General features: G+C 34.8%; 1 long non-coding RNA gene across 2 annotated transcripts in view; it reads left to right on the top strand.

The window, feature by feature from the left end:
* The window catches only part of LOC116069267, a 1,149,691-nt gene that overhangs the window by 481,654 nt on the left and 647,178 nt on the right, over window positions 1-20,859 (top strand). For both annotated transcript variants that reach the window (XR_004109948.1, XR_004109947.1), the window contains exon 3: window positions 16,734-16,769. This is a non-coding gene — a long non-coding RNA (uncharacterized LOC116069267). The remainder of the gene's footprint in view (window positions 1-16,733; window positions 16,770-20,859) is intronic.

Raw genomic sequence — 20,859 nt, 5'->3', positions numbered from 1 at the left:
AAAAAAAAAAAAAAAAAAGAACACTTCACAAATTTAGAGTTTGTGCTGTTATTAAATATACATGTATGTAATGAGGACATACAATCACTGTGTGACAAAACTTTACTTGGGAGATACAACACATACACATACACACACACACACACACACACACACACACACACACACTCCTATGATACCAGAGAGAAGGGTCACATACCTGTCCAAAATATAGATACCACCAAAGTCAAAATTGGTGGACCAATGTGTACAATTGGACTTATTTAAAGAAGCATACATGAGTTAAAGACTGCTGGATCACTGAAGTCCACTACAGTATAGGTGGCAGCACATTACATAGCCTTCAGGCCACTCAATAAGTTAGAGAGTAAGATTTCCAAGTGATTCAGGTACTAAAACACTTCCATGTGCTTGTCTGTTTTTTGCTTCTTTAAGGCAACTGGTGTGGTCTCAGAGTCTGTGCAGCTTGACTTGTCTAAATGTATTCTTTGTAGCTTGGCTTTTCTGAGAGTGACTCTCAGAAGTCCTTACTGTTTATATGCAATTGTGCTGTGAGGTACTAGTGAATCTGGTCAATATTGGGGACTTAATGAAGTTCTTTTGGGTGTATAAGGATGTTCCTTTCAAGATAGAATCTTTCAATGATGGTAATTAGGAATTCATATAGACAGAAACAATATGTCTTATGTGAAAAAGTAATGAAAATCCTGATGTACTTTGATTTAGTATGTTTCAACAGAAAGCTTTGAGCTCAATGTATAGACTTCATTCGTCATAGCCAAACTCCCAAAGGCCACACACTGTCTCTGAAATCTCTCTCCTTGTTCCTATCTCTTTTCAAGCTAAAAACATGAGAGTTTCATTATTTCATACCCCACATAACTTATTTGTTAATAAAACCTTCTAACTCTATTTGTCACACTGGTGCCGGTGTTCAAACACTTTTTGAAAAAAAATATTGCTAATCCAGAAGAACTACATTCTTAAATCCTTATTAATTTGTATCTCTTTAAGTTTGACTTCCAGTACATCTATTTTTAATGGTTCTTCTTCTCCTTAGCTCAGAAGCACTAAGTGTTTTTCCCTAATTGTCCAAAAAAGCTCCTTTCCCCTGTCTCTTTGATTATTAATTTGGGAAAGTAGTTGCTTATCTGAATACATAACTTCTTATCTGTAAAATAAAGATATCAGAATCCTATTTAAGTGAAATTATATTTAAACAGAGCTTAGTGGTTTTTATCATGTAGAAAACACTTAGTAAGAGTAATAGCATGTTTATTTAAAATAGATTATATAGATGCATGCATTAGTGAACATTATGCTATGGGCATCACACAGATAAATGTTTCTCAGGGTTCATATTGGCTGGGAAGAGACACCCTGTTATGAAAAACAAGTTGTTATTGGTGTTTTTTTCTCATAGAATCACAATGAATAAATAGAACTACAAATAAGTACAATTCATTCACTTTGAAACTGTTTCCTACGTAATTACGTATTTAACCCTTTATGACATTCCTAATTTTTATTAAATGAAATAAATATCTTAAGCAATTCTTTAAAAGTATTCAAAATGAAAATCATCTTAGTTACCTTATATAATAAAGTATATACAATAGTTTATAATTTGTTTATTCTTTGTTTGTGTGTGTGTGTGTACATGCACATACACATGTGTGTGCAAGTTTTAGTGTGTATATGAATACACTATATAATGGTGCATTTGTACATGTATACACATGCATGTGGAGGCCCAGCATTGCTGTAAAGGAAAACACCCTCCCCAATTGTTCTACTAGTTTATTCATTGAGTTGAAGTCTCTCAGTCAAACCCATAGCTCAACAATATATGGTTAGTCTAGTTAGTCAGATTTGTTGTAGGGATATAAAGACTGATTTCTGAGGCTGGAATTACAGATGAGATGCCACATCCACCTGTCATTCATATAGTTGGCAGTTAAGACAACACACCCACTTGGATTCCTTTAGGTTGATTGTTCTGGACACACTCCTCATGACCCTCCTTATTGCTAGATAAAGTATTATTCACTTAAGCTCTGGAAGTTTATATTCATGAATTACTACACTTGCACAGCTAAGCTTGTAAAATGTTTAGAATCATTCTCAAATTTTGAGTTTACATCAATTCATGTAGGATTCATGAATTGATTCTCCAAATCTTCTTAACTAAGTGACTAGCATTGCCCATGCTTCTTGAAATATAATAATGGCAAACAAGCAAGTCTCTTTCGCAAAGACAGCTTGACATCTGAAAACAACTTTGAAATCTATTTATAGCTTATCGTCAAAACGTGACAAGGATATTCTTAAAAATAACTAGAAAATGATTTATGTTAAAATTTATTTTATATTTGTATTAGGTAATTTGCAAAATTATTTTCCAAATTTCTCACTATTCTGTTTATATTCTGTTGGCTGCCTTACCCGTCCAGCAGAAATAAGGAGGCAAACACCAAGCCCTTCTCCATGCAGTTTAATCAGGAACCTTCATTTTTACTTCTTCTCTAGCTAGCTAGCTTCTTTTATATTCTTCTATATCTTCTTCTTACATCTTACTTATTACTACTTACATCTTATTAGTTACATCTTATTAGTTACATACTTATTCCTAATTCTACATCTTACATCTGTCCTTACATCTTACTTCTATATTTACATCTTCTCTCCTATCCCATTACCAGCCCCAGTTCTACATACTTACTTCTAAATCTCTCCTAACCCATCACCAACCCTAATTCTACATACTTACTCACTACTTCTTATTCTCTCTTACTATACTACATACTTACTCAATACTCCTCCAGCCCCCAGCCTTTGTGGGTTAAATACTTTCCCTGGTCCCAATCATCATCGGCTACGTGGCAAAGCATAATAGGCTACGAGAAATCATGCCAGCTTGCATCATAAACTAGAGGCACACAGCTTTTCCAACAAGGCTTGTTTATCTCAATGCTCTCTGCTCAGGCCGGAGATCAGGTGTTCAATATATATGTATAGGGTGGCAGCTGCAGCTCCCCACAATATTCATTCAAAGAAAGGTTTTAAAAATTCAGAAATCTATGTGACTTTAATCCAAAACTTGTGCCATTGTGGTTAAAGTCTGTAAGTACATTCAAGCAAAGTCATTACATTTTGGCATTAGAAAGAAAACATTGATATATTTGCTTTTATTTACAAACTTGATATTGATCACTATGTTTAGAATGGGAATTTGCCATAAAATACCCTTAATTTTATCATCATCCTGGTAATATTGTTCTAATATTCACCTAAAATGTACTATGTCTAATAAAACCTTTTTCTTGGATTTAACATAAAAAGATTGAGCTTTAAGTATAAATTTGGGCCATAAATGGGTTCTCATGAATAAAGCTGACAATCAAGGTTGGCAGAAGTCAGAATGTATGAGTCAAATATTCATAGATGTATGTGTAGAAGTAATAATGACAATCTTGTATAATTTGTGATTCTATTATTTCTGAGTTCTGCAGTGCAAGCCTGAGAAGTGCTCTCTATGAATGTATGATGGCTGTTTCTATGATATATGTTCACAATCTATTTTTTTCTACAATCTATTTTTTCTGTCCCCTAGATGTGTAACAATAACCCCTAATCTATGAAGCATATGTACATTTGAAATAAGTTTCCAAATATTATGATAGAAAAACAAGAAACAAGCTGTTATTTTACTTGTTATTGCATTGCTTATAGGGTTGCAGGCTTGGTGAAGGAATTTCAAAAGGCATTCATGATTTCTATTTATTTTTCTTAGTTCTAGCCCGCTGTGTGTTGAACATAACAAAAGGCATTCTCCAAGGCTGAGGCATATGCCTTTCAAGCAAACATCTCTCAAATCAGCTTAAGATGTTACTGTGCAACCCATTTTTTTTTTCATCCATTTGCATTTCTAGCTGAGCTGCTCATCCGACCAGGTTATTAGAGTTGGCGGCTGCATGGTATAGATAGTGAACCTGCTGTATGTAGGTGTCCTCATGGAAATCACCTGGGGCTTCGAGTTCTGCTGTCCTCACCTTATCACATCTGGAACACAGATTTGCTCTGCTCGTCATATTTTGGCATCTGTGAATCACCGTCATGTTGTCATATTCACAGTTACAAAGTAACCGATGGGAAAGGAGCCAACTACTTGAGGCACTTGGAATGAAAAAAAAAAGTCTGATTTCAGCATTATTCATTGGAAGTGCTATTTGTGAAAGCATTTACTTCAGTTTTTGAGAGGCTGGCAATAACTTTAATAGGCAATGCACAATCCTGCTCTTTAGAAGGAATGTTCCTACATATTGAACAGGGAAGGAACCAGTAATTATTGAAAACCATGGGTAAAATGGACAGCTAGGAACCCAGAAGGGAGTAATTATACATCTTACACTTAGACATTATCAATAGTAACTGCTAATTAAATGGACAATGGGAAAATATGTCAATATAGGTGATTTAGGATAATTATCTCAACCACATTTGGTCTCTTAGAATTTTACTTCATATTTGCTTATATAAGAATATGGATGTGTGCAGAAATTCAAAATTGATTTGAGAAGCTGAGGGTCTATTCTAAAATATTAAGGTAATAACTTCATAAAAAATACATAAATTCAAAATAAGGTTAAACTCTATCCTAACTATGCAAAGATACTGCTAACAAAATTTTGCAATATTTTGGTTTTTTTTTGTATTTAGTAATTGCTTGTCAGAACTTGTCAAATTCTCAACTCTCTGAACGTGCCATTTCAAGTAGTCTTGAATTGAAAGAATGACTGTTTCTTATAATTTTCAAGCAAATGAGGCAAGTCCTCAGCTACACACTCAGGATCTTTCACATCACTCTATTGACTCTAACTTCATTTAGCTTACGCCATCTCAGCTCAAACCTTTTACTGAATTTACAGATCTCTTCAAGAATATTCCACATGTAATTTAATACAAGATTGCAGCCATCACTGAAGGATTTCCCATGAGATAATAACAGTGCTAAGGGGGAAAAAAAGCCATTCCTTCGCCAAGACTTAGGAAGATATTTCCATAGCTTGGAATGTGCTATACATATAAAATATTTGTGAAATATTTCAGTATACAAAATAATTTTCAAATACACTTTACCACAAGCATTTTTAACAAGCAGTACAAGGACAGGCAGCTCATTTTGTTTTGGAAAATCCACATTCAATGAAGAACATCATTATGACCCTAAAGAGAGGTGAAAGTAGTTTTCTGTACAAAAGAATAATGTTTTAGGTTTTTATCTACATGACACTGTAATGCTTTTCTCCTAATTATGTTTTGAAAACCAACTCACCACAACCTACACTTTTATAATTTGGAGCTCCTATCTGTTTTGTTAACATTAATGCACTTATTTATGTATTTATGTATTTATTTATTTATTTTTGGAGTTGATTCTCAAATTATTTACAGGCAAGTTTTTGATATTCAGGTTCCTAGGAGGTGGCCCCAGGTTAAAAAAATTATATAGGGTTTTGGGTTTTAAAGTATTTAATGAAAATACAACCATATTATGTAGCATGAACTTTTGTAATATGTCAAAGAGTCATGTTTCTCATGTAAAATATTTTGAAAATGAAGCTTTCCTTTCCTCTTCTCTCTATATCTGCTTCTCTCTCTCTCTCTCTCTCTCTCTCTCTCTCCCACACACACAGGTACACATATAAAGATATACACAGACACACACATAAAACATAGGAATGACTAAACACACACACACACACACACACACACACACACTCACCTCTACAAGTGTTTAGAAAATTAAGATATTTAACAAGAAAGTTTTCAGTATAAATGATCAGGGAATGAGTAACTACTTGTCTTCTGTGGATTGAAGTCAGGTGTACCTGACCATGAATGAACCATGTACCATCATGTAAACATTGCAGTCAGCATGTTCTCAATCCAGGCTCACAATTGGCAATTCAGACAATAGCCATGCTTCTATAAGTGTAAGGAAACAAGCATATTGGAGTAGAGACCAACCTCAAGAGGACTCTACCACTTAAGTGTAATCATTTGTAGAGGCTGGCATCTAACCTTCTGTGTACTAGCATATAAAGCCAAGCCTCAAACATATCATAACATATATCTGATACTTAAAACTATCTATTACTAGAATCCTGTCCATGTCAAATAATTTGCTGACATAATACATCACTATAGGAATTTTTATATTTTGACTATTCCATAATTGTTTTTAGTTCAGGTATAATTTGACTGGATCTGGGAGTGGTTTTTCTCTTTGTATTTAGCTAATGAGAATCCCATGTAATTCACTCATGAATTCTTTCTCTCACTGTCAACAACTTCCTCATGATTTCAATCCATCAAAATTTCACAAAAATCTGGCCTTTTGATCTTTGTTAGCTCTTGTTTTCCTTTTCTGTCTCTAAGTTTAGAACCCCTGAAGTGAGCCATTTATTCATTTTTTTCTCTTTTCATAGACAGACTTATTTTTGCCCAGATACTAGGCTATAGTTTTATCTTTAAATATCTAAATATGTAATTCAAGAATTCTCAAGTTGAGTTACAGATATATTCTTCTTCCTTCCCCATTCATCATTCAACATGTCTGGAAATATTTTGTTTCCCATAAGTGCAAAATTTTGTTATTTAAACAGAAACAGTAAATAAGAAATATCCTACACTGCAGACATACACAGATGCCACCCTACCCCCCACACCGCCAAGCATCAGTAGCACTGGGGTTGAGAAGTAAACCAACAAAATATGCTATCACATTGAATAATCTACTATAAGCCTATCTATGCAATAGCAGTGTATGAAGTATAACTGGTCCTCATACTTGCTACAATATAAATCTCTACCCACCTTTCCAAGTATGCTTTTTCTTTTCATTCATACATTGGAAAAATGCCTACATAATCTGAAATTTAGGAGCTGGTTTTAATAGCTCTCTTCCCACAAATCACCAATCTTTGGTAGATCCTCCATCATTTATTCTAGCCTTATCACTACTGAGGCCACCATGTCAATCACAACCCTTCATTCCTACCACCTCTTGCTTCGTCTGCTTCAATGGCTTCTTTTTTAATTTCCTCCCTCTCTTTCCTTTGACACTGGCTGTCCATTCACATAATTCCCAAAGGATTACTATAAAAGAAAAATCTGAATACATCACTATTGCTATCATATTTACTCTTAACCATTTGTTCTAAGAAAGTGGTCTCCAAGGTGAAGAACGCTTCTCAGGCCATCCTTCACATCTCACTTATAAGTGTGTCTCTGAATCACCTTTCTCCTTGCAGCCTCCAAAATTCCATTCCTTTATTCAGACTTTTGCTCTTGTGTTCAACTCATTCTGCAATGCCGTGCTACCAACTTTTTCCAGACACACCGATTCTTTTCATATGTATTTTAATCCTAGAATAATTGTTACATATTCTGAGAAAATTCCATGACTATGCAAAATAAAATGGTTTCTGTCACCCTCTGGTGCTGCAATATGTTGATTTTTTCTTTAATCTCCACAGTGCTTAGGACAGATTTGTTCTTTCTCTGTCGCCATTCTCAACATGACAAAATTCAGGGCCCAACATAGCCCTTCCTGTACTTGGATGACACTCATCCGTATTAGCTAACTGAACTTTTCAGCAGTATACATAATGAGGTATGAGGCCCTAGCCATTAAAAATACTGGCATTGTAACTTACTCCAGAGGGAATGATTGTAAATGTGAACAAATCTACTTTAGAAACATATTTGTAGATGAATATATGATAATGGTAAGGGCTGTTCTTTGTAGAACTTTGTTTGCATTTGGCTCAAAATAACATGATTCTCCAAATCTCTCTTGTCTTGTAATCCTTTTATAGAAATAACCTTATGTTGCCAATACAGTATTATTTCTATTTACTTTCTGAATGTGTTATAAGCCACTTACTGGGACAGAGTGTTACCTTTATGCCAGCTGCAACATATTGCTGTCCCATGTCTTTCTATCCAACATGCTTCTGTTATTCTATATATAATTTGAGATAACTATCTGCCTTTCATATATTTCATGCTAACTTATTTTCTGACTATTTCTATGTAATTTAGTTAATGTGCTATTTCTTCTTTAAAAAATGATAAGGTAAAATTATATGTATCATTTGATTATTTTGTAGCTAAAATAAAAAGTAGACTGGCTTCAGATATTATAAAAACTGATAAATATGAGAGGATAATGAAATGCCAATATTCTAACAACTCCACAAATATAAACTCAGTTATTCTTCCCAACAGTTTAATATAATAGTGAATATGATTTTCTCTTTTTTAGTCTTAAATATATCCAGGGGCAAAAAACAATATTGCTTAACAAGGTCAGTAAACTAAGTATTAAGATGCCTTTAGGTTTAGGTACAATGAATCTCAAGTTAGTATTTGTAATATAATCTTTTTTAGATTATATTATCTATATCTAATTATATTTTAATTAGAAATTTTCTTTATTTACATTTCAAATATCTCCTCTCCTGGTTACAACTCTGAAAAAAAATATCAAAAACAAAAACAAAAACAAATAACAAATCCTGTTCCCCTTCCCCAGCTCACCAACCCACCCTCTTCCACTTCCTGGCCCTGGAATTACCCTACACTGGGGCATAGAACCTTCACAGGACCAAGGGCTTCTTCTCCCATTGATTGCCAACTAGGCCATCCTCTGCTACATATGCAGTTGGAGCTATAAGTCCCACCATGTGTGCTCTTTGGTTCATAGTTTAGTCCCTGGGAGCTCTGAGGATACTAGTTAGTTCATATTGTTGTTTGTCTTAAGGGGCTGCAAACCCTTCAGCTTCTTGGGTCCTTTCTCTACATCCTTCATTGGGGACCCTCTGCTCAGTCCAATAGATGATTGTGAATATCGACTTCTGTATTAGTCAGGCACTGTCTAAGCCTCTGAGGAGACAACTATATCAGGCTTCTGTCTACAAACAGTTGCTGACATCCACAATAGTGTCTGGGTCTGATAATTGAATATGGAAAGGATTCCCAGGTGGAACAGTCTCTGGATTGTCCTTCCTTCAGTCTCTGCTCCATAGTTTGTCTCTGCAACTTCTTAGATGGATATTTTATTCCCCTTTCTAAGACAGAATAAAGCATCCACACTTTGGTCTTCTTTCTTCTTGAGTTTCCTGTGGTTTTTAGATTGTATTTTGGATATTCTAAGCTTCTGAGCTAATATCCACTTATCAGAGAGTGCATGCAATGTGTGTTCTTTTGTGATTGGGTTACCTCACTCAGGATGATATTCTCCAGATCCACCCATTTCCCTAAGAATTTCATAAATTCATTAGAACCTCTGCTGGAATCACCACCCCTGACCTTAAGCTGTACTACAGAGCAATTGTGATAAAAACTGCAAGGTATTGGTACAGTGACAGGCAGGTGGATCAATGGAATAGAAATAAAGACCCAGAAATGAATCCATACACCTATGCCCACTTGATCTTTGACAAAGGAGCTAAAACCATCCAGTGGAAAAAAGACAGCATTTTCAACAAATGGTCCTGGCTCAACTGACAGTTAACAGGTAGAAGAATGCAAATCGATCTACTCCTATAGCCTGTACAAAGCTCAAGTCCAGGTGGATCAAGGACAACCACATAAAACCAGATATATTGAAACTAATAGAAAAGAAAGTGGGGAAGAGCCTGGAGCACATAAGCACAGGGGAAATTTTCCTGAATAGAACAGAGCATGAATAGCTCATGCTCTAAGATCAAGAATTGACAAATGGAACCTCATAAAATTACAAAGCTTCTGTAAGGCAATGGACACTGTTAATAAGCCAAAATGGCAACCAATAGATTCGGAAAAGATCTTTACCAATCCTATATCCAATAGTGGGCTAATATCCAATAAATACAAAGAACTCAATAAGTTAGACTCCAAAGAATCAAATAGCCCTATTAAAAAAGGGGTACAGAGCTAAAGAAAGAATTCTCAACTGAGGAATAGTGAATGGCTGAAAAGCACCTAAAGAAATGTTCAACATCCTTAGTCATCAGGAAAATGCAAATTAAAACAACCCTGAGATTCCAGCTCATACCAGTCAGAATGGCTAAGATCAAAAACTCAGGTGACAGCAGATGCTGGCGAGGTTTTGGAGAAAGAAGAACAGTCCTTCATTGCTAGAGGAATTGCAAGCTGGTACAATCACTCTGGAAATCAGTTTGGTGGTTCCTCAGGAAACTGGACATTGTACTACTAGAGGACTCAGCTATACCACTCCTGGGCATATACCCAGAAGATGCTCCAACATGGAATAAGGACACATGCTCCACTATGTTCATAGCAGCCTTATTTATAACAACCAGAAACTGGAAACAACCCAAATGCCCCTCAACAGAGGAATGAATACAGAAAATGTGTTATACATAATCTCTTTAGATGCATGTAATACAATTTAATTTTAAAAGAAGTTTACACTTTTGAAAAGACAAATACTTTTATATTGTGCAACTTTTTAAAATTCTACAAGCTATCTCAGTGACATTCACTTTACAAAATCAACCACATCTCAACCCTTCACTAACTTCAGTGATAATTAATATTTCTGCTTTGTGATATGCATGACAAATTCTCTTTTTATCCTTTATGAGAATGCAATACTTTAGATGAATAAACTACCATGTCTCTGTATATTAGAGTAGAGGAGAATGAAAATCAAGAAATAAACTATTCTACCAGTGAGTTTTGGCAGTGTTAATGGTCCATTTCTAGCAACAAGCAAAGTAGACATTACATGGCATGCTCTGATTTCAGAATATCTTTTAAGTTTGGTGATGATTAACAATTCAAATAAACTGATATAATCAAAATTTAAGAAAAAAAAGTGATTTCAAAATTCTTTTAATTGTCCTTTCTATCAAAGGGGTACACTTGCTGTTTATAACTATGAAAAGTATGGTAATTTTCACAAAAGGATTAAGAGTCCTTAGATTCTGCTACAGTGGACTCACCTGATAATCATGAACTTCATAAATAAAAATTTACATTAAGAAAAAAACATTAGAACCCAAACTGAAAAAAAAAAGAAGTGAAAATACAAATTTGAATATGAGTGTCTTTCTAGATAACCAATTCAACTGTAAGAGCCACCTGGCTCATTTTCATGCTTCATATCCGCTGTCCTCTATCTAAATAGACATAGACATGGACATGGTTTTTAGTTCCTTAATTGAGTAAATCAGTGTGGACTGAGAGGGCAGAGCTACATATCCATTTACATTTTGGTTTGTGACGAGTTATTTAGTAACTCCTGATTAATTTTCAAAAGGATTTTGCACCAAGGTTAGATAAAATGTACATTAATGGGTTTTTCTGTCTTCTTCGCTAAATCTAAACTGTATAACTATTTTACATAATCAAAAAGATAAATGTCATCATTGCTCTACTGAGTAAGAAATCATTGTTTTAGCTACAAGTTTTCTAAATTACAACATCAGTTCTGTGAGTAATGGCATTTAAACAAAGGAAACAGGAGTACTATCCTTCCTTTATAGTCACTGTAATATCTGCAAACAATCTTCATATTAATTTCCTATATTACAAATTTGGATAAATCTATGTTATCACCATCTGTCTATCACCTATCTATCTATCTATCTATCTATCTATCTATCTATCTATCTATCTATCTATTTATCTATCTATCTACCTACATATCTATCCTCTTCCTCACTTTCTCTGTATATACTAGTATATAATATTATATTAAATATAATACAGTGTATATAATCATAGCTGGCTCACCACATATCTAAATATATTCACTGTGTTGATACAACTATTGAGAAAATGACAGACTTTGGAATCCTAATTCTTAAAAATTTGAGCATAAACTCAACATTTTCTATTTTTTTTTATTTTATTCTCCTTTCTATTATACTCCTCATTTGGTAAATGGTCCATTAATCTTTCAGGCCAAAAGTTGGGATATATTCAAAAATATATTCTTTAAACCTCTGTTTTAGATAGTCAAAATATCTATCAACTATGCCCTGTAATCTCTTAGAACTCCACTGTTTTATAAGTTATTGCTATAGTGACAGTTAAGAATCCTACCATTGCAATTACTGTCTTGTGCCAATATGCCTAAGCAGGTCTGGTTTTTATCATGGTTTCCATTCTCTATAATTCTCTTATGACTTTGAAAATCATGAGTTTGTTCTTGTACTAAAATGATACTCTATTTCTTTCAGTCTAAAATAATTTGGAACACCTTGACACACTGTAATTACCTTGACCTACATCTTTGAATTCCTGTCTCTCTGCAAGGGCTTCTACATTTTTGTTCAAAAAAGTCTACTTGGTAGTAGTCTAGACTATGAAGTTTCCCTGTGTGCTTGGCCTTCTCCCACTTATTTCCAACTTTCTGAATAAATTGAAACAACAACAACAACAACAACAACAAAACAGCAGCAAGATTGAGAGCAACAGCAAAAATAATAGTTTTTTTCAACCCCAAACATTAAAAATTGGTAATTTACCTTACACAACTAATAATGTATGTATAGCAGGCATACCCACATACATTAGAATGAGTAGGCACCCCATCCCGAGAAACAAACATCGAAAAGGAATAGTGTATCAGTTAGGAACTCCAGTGTACATATGTAACTGTTGTTCTGTGAACTATCTCTACAGATTATTCATTTGGAGCCTCAACTTTTGAATACCTTACACTAAAATTTTCCCAGAGGACTTTTAGCTGATCTTATTGCCAAGGAGATAGAAAGGACTTTTAATTTCTAAGCATCTACTTCTGTTCTACTCCTGTTCTGATGTTATTCTGAGCATCATCTATTCCTTGTCTATGCTTCTCATGCCTGTGACATCATCATGCATTTAGGTACAATATTAAATGTTAGCTGCTACAAATTTTAGCTAAGAACAGATAATGAAGGTGAATGTGTTGCTGGTGAGAGAGTAGATGGCAAGAAGCAGAGAAATATCAGCAGAGGCTTGCCCAGGAAAGATGCTATGATATGATTTCCTTGGTGCCATTAATTTATACTATGATCTGATACTTTATACCAGTCTAAATTTATTGCTTGTTGGTTTTATTTGAATGTGTTTAGAGTTAATACTACTCAGTTGTTCCTATGATATATGTTTAAGGATTAAATGTAGATGATAAGTTATCGCCAACAGGTAGTTAAGGACATGCACTGATACACAGTCCAATCCTGGATCATTTTGTGTTGATGTCCTGTATCCTTATTGCTTTCGTTATATCTCAAAAGTGTCCTGGTTTAGGGAGTCAACTTTATGTTTCCTCTTTCAACCCTGAAGCAAACATGAGATCACAACATGTCCCCACTACTTGAAGAAGAAAATTGATCACATGATCATGAGTACACTCTATATGGACCCAACTGAGAATTCAGTTGTGGAGGAAAGAGACATTCAAAATAGTGTTAGTGGTTCAAGAGTTGTTTCAGGTCTTATATTCAGGTCTCTGATCCATTTTGAAATTACTTTTGTGCAGAGATAGGAGAAGAGAGTTGAAAGGAAAGAAGAGGGATGAAGTGAGGGAGAGAGGGCTTACATGTTTTCCTCACATGTGTAGAGAATATACCAAAAAAGAAGAAAAAGTCTCTGTATAGAAGGGGATCCAAATGTCCAAAGCACATGATGAACAAGAGTGCACATGGAGTGACCCACAGCTCCAGCTGCATATGTGGCAGAGGATAACCTTTTTGGACTTTAGTGGGAGGAAAGACCCTTGGACCTGTGAAAGCTCAATGCCCCAGTGTTGGAGATGCCAGGATGGGGAATTAGAGTGAGTGGGTGGGGTAACACCCTCATAGAAGTAGGGGGGCGTGGAATAGGGGGTTTTCAAAGGGGAAACCAGGAAAGGGGATAACATTTGAAATGTAAATAAAGAAAATGTCTAATAAAAACATTTTTAAGAAAGAAAATATCTTTGTGGATAATCTCATTTATGAGATGAATGCATGCTAATGAAAATGGAGTTAAATAGAACAGGGAACTTTTACAGTTCATATTTATTTGATGATGAGCCGAGACTAGGCTTGAGACTGAAATAGGGAGGCTAAATTCAGAAAGGGAGGAAAAGACAGTGTAGAGACACTGTCTGAGTTCAATGAGATTGTAGAACTCATACGGTTGTGACTCCTGTAACAAATCTGGGAATCCTGTCAAGCATTTTCACATGCATTTTATGATGTCTACAAGGGTAGAATTGTGGCTACTTATATATGTTTCCTTTTATTTTTAAATTATTGTTTTTACTTATTAACTTTATATCCTACTCAGTGTCTCCTTCCCTGTCATTCCTCCCACAACCCTTCCCCCAATGCCCTTCCTTCTCCTCTGAGCAGATGGAGGCCCCTTGTGATTCCCCCAATCCTAGCATTTCAAGTCTACGCAAGGCTAGGCACTTCCTCCCACTGAGGCCAGACAAGGCAGAGCAGTTAGAAGACCATGTTCCATGAGCCAGTAACTGTTTATGGGATAGCCCCAATTCCAGCTGTTTAGGACCCACATGAAGGTCAAGCTGCACATGAGGCATGAGGCTTATGTCCAGCCCATACATGTTGTTTGCCAGTGGCTGAAACTCTGAGAGCCCCAAGGGTCCAGTTTACTTGACTCTGTTGGTCTTCCTGTGGAGTTCCTATTCCCTTTGGTGCCCACAATAGATGATCTTAGCTGTGACTCACTACATTTGGGAAATGGAACTTGAAGAGGCCACCTCCTGTATCCTGATAGAAACTCCAGTGGAGTGGTAGGGACACTAACCCGCCCAAAAAACTTTCAACCCCAAATTTATCCTATCTACAAGAAATGCAGGCACAGCATATGGAGCATGAATTAAGGGAATGGCCAACCAATAATTGGCCCAAATTAAGACCTATTCCATGGGCAAGCACCAATCCCTGACGCTATTTATGATACTCTCTAATGCTTGCAGACAGGGGCATGTTATCCTCTGAGAGGCTCCACACAGCAGCTGACTTGGACAGATACACAGAGATATAGCCACACAGTAGATGAAGCTTTTGGACTCTTATGGAAACTTTTGTTCAAGAGAAAGAAATATACTGATATCTATGGGAAGATTAAAGCCACACGAAGAAGGAGAAAACTGAGAAAACCTTTTAGCTTGCTAAAGTGACAATCATAATTGGATATGGTAGAAAGTTCACAGTAACAGGATAACAGATGCAACTAAATTGTTGTCTATCTATTTGTTAAGAAAATTCATTTCCAGGAATTATCAGTGTTAAACCTGGAATTGTCAGTTTGTATTCTTGTGATTGTGTATGTTCATACCAGAGCAGATGGGTAAAGAAGTCATCTCTACAGAAAGGCAAACATTTGTCGTTAATGTTTTATTGACTCTTAGCCAGTACTAACCCAAGATGCTTCATGGAAAGGATAGACTGAGGGTGGTCCAGGACAAGCTCATGACCCTACTCAGGGGCCCTTGGAGGAAAAGCTCTGTCTAGCAGGAAGAGTCCATGTAGAGGAGACCTGCTTCGACAGGTCTTCTGAGCACCCCTCCCTTTCTCGATCTTATTAGCCAGTCAATCTAGGGTGAGATTGAGAAGCAAATTTGTTACCCTGACAATTTAACACTCAAGTGAACTCAGATGAGTTTCCCACCGGAACTTCCTCTGTTTACAAATTAGTATCTAAAAGCTATCAATCTTCTGAGGATTTCGATTTTATTCTCACAGTACAACAAAAAAAAAATTTATATGTGCACATAAACTATATATATAAATGTATATATGTAACACTATATACATATATATATAGCAACTTATATATATATGTATTACATATATATATATAACAACTCAAATTAGATGAAGCATCCATGCCAGAAATCATGATGAACATAGTGGAAAACATGTGCATGTATAATTTTGCATGGACCAACAAGTAATGCTCCTGGAGGAATTGCAGTTCATAATCTCTCCGCTTTGAGATGACATTTCACATGCTATGGAAAGTAAAGTGCCCTTAAAAGAGGTTCTGCGGCCACTGTTTTTTCCTCTTCCCAGGAAGTCACTTCCTAGCCTCCGATAAGGATTAAGTGCCATATTGATCTAGTGCAATCTGTTCCACGTACTTGATTTGCTGCATATAACATATGCTTCTGCCTATTGTATCTCAGTGATAATCGCAAAGCTTCATAAAGAAGCCTCTCCAGCATTAAGGAAGTTCAGTGATGCCAAGAACGTATATGAGAAATCTAAATAACTAATAAAATGCTCAAGAGTGCATTTTATGTTAATCATGCCTTTCTGGTGATGCTTTATTTTTATTTGATAAACGTCAAATTGTCCACTGCACCTAACCCTTTAACTTTCTGGTGGAGATGTTAATTCTTCTGCTTCTCATTATACTCAGTGAGTAGAATATGTTCCAGTCTATACCCATGACCTGAATAATATGCACAGTAATTTCTGGTTTTGCTCTCAAACATGAAACTCATTAGCTTTTGTGGTTTCTGGTGCACATACACTGAACAGAAAAGCATTTAATTATTACAACGAAGGAGGTTATTTTGCAGAGAAAAGAAAGTAAATGAGATTAGAAAAAGTTTTTGCAATGTTGCCCTGCTATGGTGACAAGTATAAAAATAACTTTTTAAATGTAATTTATTGACTACCAATAAATAATGTGTTTTATTTTAACAGGTGAATTGCTACCAGAAGCCAGTTTTCCTTTAAAACGTAAGTGCCTTTCAAGAAACATTGTGTAATAGCATCATAATTTCTGATTTATAGTCTAGAAGACCATATTAATTTTAAAGCCCTGTGGCTGACAGCTTTGTTGTTCAAAGGCAAGGATATACAGCATTAATTATCATAAGTTCTAGATTATAGTGCATGATGCTGAAATTATGTAACAAGGACAGACAGTCACATTTTCTATCTTCATGAGAAATATTAATTAACGTGGTGTCTTCAGAAAGAAATACCTCTTGAAATACAAAGGAATATGGCTCAGTTTGATCACATTTGTTTCAGTTCCGATTGGATTTTCATGGAAATTACTAGTAACTTGAGTCATATCCACGGTTTTCATTATTTTTTCTTTATTGTATGATTGGGTTTTAGCCATTCTGAATGCTAAAAATGGTTGTGTACTCAAGTTACTGCTGAAGCAAAACTATATTTTCTTTACTTGAATATATATAATGTTAAATTTAGTAATTGATTACATTTCAACTCTTACTTAAGTCATAAAACAGATTCAATTGAATCAGTTTATTTCCAAGATCTCTAGATATTAACAAGTAAATAGGACATTTGTATTGAAGATGCTTTAATATTCATTATCTATAGAGTAATGACCAGATCATGGGGTTATTTTTTGCCCCGACACTCCCTATAAGCAATTAAAACATTATAGAGACATTAAAATATGTAGCCTAAGAATAAAGCCAGTTTCTTTGAAAACTTATGTTTAGTGCCTTTAACAGGCTGGTGAAGAACTTTCAGGGTGAACATGTCTTTCTCTTAATATTATTAATAACTTACTATAATTTGTTGGTGCGGCATGATTCTCATTTCTGTCTTATATTTATACATTTTTATTCTGAAGCCTCTTCTTTGCAATATTTGAGGCCCATTTCTAATTATAATGGCTGAATTATTTTGCGTTTAATTTTGTTACGAGTTAAGTTCAGCAAACTGACACACTGTGACTCATCATCTGCCTAATCATTTATGTGGCGATGTTTTCAACACCAGGCAATGTTGGTATATCAGCCTGATGTTCAGCATAGTAACTGTCATGTCAAGTTTCAAATGTACTTGGCAAACAAATGCACTTTATCGGTGCTTTACAACTTCAAAACACTCCTCCTGTTGCTTTAAAAGCTCTAGACTACTTTGATCTGAGCTCACAAAACTGTTGAGGAACTGACCAATAATTTAAATTTAAAAGTCCAATCACAAAATTCCCACACTTGGTGGCCATTAGATGTACTGGAAATGCAGGGAACTTCTTTGCATGAGTTTAGTGTTAAGTGTTGTGAGTATATGATCAGGAGTTGAAGCCAGTGTTCCAAGTAGATTGGGGCAACAAAGATAAAGCAGGCAGAAATTTCCATGTTGCACGCAGATTTAATGACTTTGTGCTTAATTGTTAAACTGTGGACCTGGCTGCTATGTTTCATAGCTCTGAAAACTTGAGTAAGTTCCCTAATATATCTGAGATATTTTAAGCAATTGTCAAGCTAGGTATATTTTCCAAAATAACTTTAAAGATGCTGAAAATGATGTTTCTATTATTTTTTTCTATGTTCAATGAGAAAACCTTTTGTTCTGTGTGGCCAATACCACACAAATCCCATAATGGCTCATATGATTAAGGTTTATATTTATGGAAGGCTCCTTTACTCTCTGTTATGTAGATCAGCTTTTCCTTGGTATGCTTACATACTAGAATACAAAAATATTCAAAACAAGTGATAGTATAATGATCCATTCTATACTGTGTAGCTATGTTCTGTTGTTCTGTTGCCAATGTCTATATAGTGAATGAGCTCACAGATGTTTTGTTAATATTTTCTCTCGGTATCATAACTATTTATTACATTTTGAGATAAGCAGAATCAAAATTAACAGCAAGTCTTTCCATATAAATAATGTGCATTTAAATGGCTGAACTTCCAGGGTCAGGTAGCATTAATCCATTTGTCACATGTTTATTTTGGTAACAATCATATAAAATTATGGAAACATAAAAGAAATAATCATGTACTCTCATGTCCTCTAGAAACTAGTTTTCCAGTTCCTATCCATCAATATCTTTACTTAGGCTATCCTGAAAGCCAATGTTCTATGTAACATATTGAAGCTTGGATTCAGCCTTCTCAGAATAGCATCTCTTTTAATTGCAGTGGCTTATTCTCAAACTCATCTGGGTAACATCATAGTGGAATATCTGCAAATGGCTGAAAAAGTCTCTTTTTTTACTTTATTTACATGTTGTAAGTGTTTATCATGACATCTTAAAAGCAAGAGGTCCTAGTGAATATTTTGGCTTCATCCTACACTATCAACTCTGAAGACAGAGTTGCTTCATGTCCACAATTAGTGTGAAACTTCTCTATACATACTGTATTCTATATTCATACTATACCTTTCTACCTCTCTTCTACATAAAAATACATCAAAAAGATATACATTGGTACCTTACCCTATAATCACAGTATATCTTTTAACACTTCTGCCTGGTATTTTCCAGTTCATTCTCATCTTCCTAATTCTCATCAAAACTTGAAGGAGAATCTGAATTTTAATATCATTAGGCTTGTCATTTGTTTCACATATTAGCCAAAATTTTTGTACAATGGAAGAAATCATTGCTATGATTTTCATCATAAAACTGGAAATTTGAGAAAGAGGTTGCTTGGCCAAAGTCAGAAGGGCAAAGCTGAGGTTAATTCTGGGTGTCTGATGCTCGATCTGCTATGAAGATGCCAATAGCACTCTGTCAGCTAAAGGGAAATTAGTATGTCATCTTCCTTCTATGGATTTATTCATGCATATGGAAAAATGAGAGAGGAAAACATTAAAATGTGGTAATGATTCAATATGCCAGACTCCCACCAGGCTGCTTGCCAGGATAAACTCAGCATTGACAGGGAGTTTGAATTTTTTTAAGCAAAACTGAAAATTGTTTACAAATTATGAGATATTCAGTGTAAAAATAGACTTCTGCTTGATTAATGCTATGTCTACATGGTCCTTACAAAGTACCTAAGAAAATTGAAACTATGTGTCATACTTTTCTGGACATAGATATTTAATTCTGGTGACTATGAAAAAAAATGTATTCCCTTGAGAGCATTCTGATTTAAATGGGAAAGTCTTCCTAAGTGCTTTCAGAATGAAGAATTGAAAAGTATTGATATTTGTTCATTTTTATCCTGAAGCTTTAATGTTGATCTATTTTCTGTTATTATTGAAATTGTGTTACTGAAAACAGCTGTCAGAACATTGTTGATTCTGTTTTAGTCTGACCATCAATATTAATAGGTCTAATGCTCTGTCTCACTCTTCATGATCTGAAGTTACTAATTATATCCATCATAAAACTATTTATTTACAAGATAAATGGATGGCTTGTTTTGGCTTTTATTTACTTGATTGTTTTAACAGTACTGTTAAGTCCTGTATTGATAAAAATCACATAGATCAAAATGATCACAAGCATAGAATTATACTTGTAGTGACAGCCATATAATAAATTTAGCTAAGTTTATAGATTTAAAGTTGGGTACAAAATCCATTATGAAGACTGTTACAGCAGGAGTATACTCTTAACCTTAAGTTTTCATAATCCATCTTATTTTTATATCCGGCAAATTTAATATCTCCAGTACTTTCATAAGTGTACATTTATCATGTCCTTTCTCACATACAGTCTTCAAAACCAAGAATATGAGTTATTAGTTTTATGTTACATGCAAAGATTCTTCCCCATGTCCTGCTGATTTTCAAATCTCTCTAAATCAGCAAACAAGCAGACAGTGTAAAAGATCTTTTCACTTAACTTCCCAGGGCCATCACACTTCTTTTTCATTTCTGAATCCATTTTACTTTTTATATATTCAAAGTCAAGATAAGGTCTCAAACCACTTTGTATTATAATAAACTTATGACAATTAAATTTATAATACCTCTTAAGGTAAATATTCAAAGCACAAAATATCAGTTGTATTATTGTGGGTTTTTATAAGTCTTTGAAAACTTGATATGAATTGTCTTAATCATATTCACTTTATCCTTTCTCCAATCTACCTTCTCT

The sequence above is a fragment of the Mastomys coucha genome, unplaced genomic scaffold (assembly GCF_008632895.1).
Source record: "Mastomys coucha isolate ucsf_1 unplaced genomic scaffold, UCSF_Mcou_1 pScaffold22, whole genome shotgun sequence".
Classification (NCBI taxonomy): domain Eukaryota; kingdom Metazoa; phylum Chordata; class Mammalia; order Rodentia; family Muridae; genus Mastomys; species Mastomys coucha.
Note: the sequence above shows the minus strand (reverse complement) of the source record. Positions and strands in the feature narration are given on the sequence as shown.